The following is a 2,049-nucleotide window of genomic DNA, read 5'->3' on the forward strand; positions in this document are numbered from 1 at the left end:
TATAACATTCTTTATGAATTACTCCTCAATAAAAGGACACAAAAATTCTTCTAGCTGTACCAATAAGCAACATCATCAAAAATGTAAAAAGAATTGAAGTTTTTAATGATTTCATTTTACTTCGATCCACAATCAATGCCCATTTAAACAGTAACCAAGAAGTCAAATGATATATTGCATTAGGGAAATCGTCTGCAAAATACCTCTTTAAAGCTTTAAAAACAAAGATATCCTTTGGTAAGTAAGGTGCGTCTGATTCAAGCCATGGAGTTGCCAATGACCTCATATGCATACAAACTGTTGTTATGAGTAATTTAATTGTTGTCAACTCATAGTGGCCTTACTTCTGAGGAGTAGCTGGTGGGTTTGGTACTGCTTCCCTTGTGGTTAGCAGTGTAGAACTTATCCTACAACACTACATTAGGACTTCATTCATGCAAAAGCTGTACAATGAATAATGAAGATCAAAGATTTTTTTTTCAATTTTAATTACAGCAAGGAATGTTGATTTTACCTTAGTATGCAGAAGAACTAACAACTCTGTCTTGGAAGTAGTGCAGCCAAAATGCTTAGAAGTGAGGATGGTGAGACTTAGTCTCATGTACCTTGGACAAATTACCAGTAGGAACCAACCCCTGGAGAAGGACATTATGCTTGGTCAGTAATAAAGATAAAGAGCCTTAATGAGATGGAATGACACAAAGGTTGCAACAATGGACTCAAACATAGCAACTATTGTGAAGTTGGCATGGGATTAGACAACATTTAGTTCTATTGTGTATAAATAACATAAACTTTATTTTTAGATAATTTTGTTGTTGTTGTTTAGTGTCCTGCAGTCAGTTCTGACTCACAGCAACCCTGTATAGGGTTTCTGAGGAGCGGCTGGCTGGTTCAAACTGACCTTGTGGTCCAGTGCTTATCCTACAGCACAACACCAGGACTCCTATTTAATAATATCTAACACTTATTGAACACTCATCATGTGCCAGAAACTGTGTTAAATGCTTTATATACATAATACAATGTATCTGTGAAGTGTTATTATTATCTCAGTTTTATAGATAAGTAAGTTGAGGCTTAGATAGCTTAAGTAACTTACAGAAGGTCTCCCAATAGTAAGAAGCAAAGCTAGATTCAATAACTGATCTCTTGCTTAGTCACTTTACTGCATTGCTAAACATCGTATCAGATAGATACTGTACTAAGCATCTTACCTGCTTATTAATGTAAAGATCATTAAAACCCTGTTGTGGCAATGTAGGATAAGCACTGGACTGCTAACTGCATGGTCAGAAGTTCAAACCCACCAGTCATTCCTGATAAACTCTTGAAGGTTCATTATGAATCTGAACCAACTCAAAAGCACTTAATAACCTTAACAACAAAACCCTATGCAATAGATGCTACTATTAACCCAGTTTTACAACTGAGAAAACTGAAGATCAAGTTCAGGAAATTAGTTAGTTGAAGAGTTAAGGTTCTCATTTAAGTTTATCTAGGTCTACTTAGCAACTTTTATTTTAGTGTTTAGCAAATTAATGCCAATACAGTGGAATAATTTGAACAGACTTGAAAACGTTTCTAGTCTGTAATGGAATCTTAAATATCTTAAATTAACAGTTGTTGTTGTTGTTGTCAGGTGCCATTGAGTCAGAACTAACTCATAGCGACCCCATGCACAGCAGAACGAAACAATGTCCGATCCTGGGCAAACCTCACTACCGCTGCCTCACTTGACATCATCAATGATGCCACCTGGCTGATCCATCCCATTGGGGGTCTTCCTCTTTTTCTCTGACCCTCCATCTTACCCAACATGACATCCTTCTCCAGCGACTGTTCCCTCTTGACAATATGTCCAAAGTATAAGAGACGAAGCTTATCCATTCTGGCCTCCAAGGAGCACTCTGGCTGCACGTCTTCCAAAACAGATCTATTGGTTCTTTTAGCAGTCCATGGCACTTTTAGTATTCTCCTCCAACACCACAACTCAAAGGCATCAAGTCTTCTATGATCTTCCTTATTCACTGTCCAGCTTTCACATCC

This window comes from Chrysochloris asiatica, unplaced genomic scaffold (genome assembly GCF_000296735.1).
Source record: "Chrysochloris asiatica unplaced genomic scaffold, ChrAsi1.0 scaffold00051, whole genome shotgun sequence".
NCBI classification, from domain to species: Eukaryota; Metazoa; Chordata; class Mammalia; order Afrosoricida; family Chrysochloridae; genus Chrysochloris; species Chrysochloris asiatica.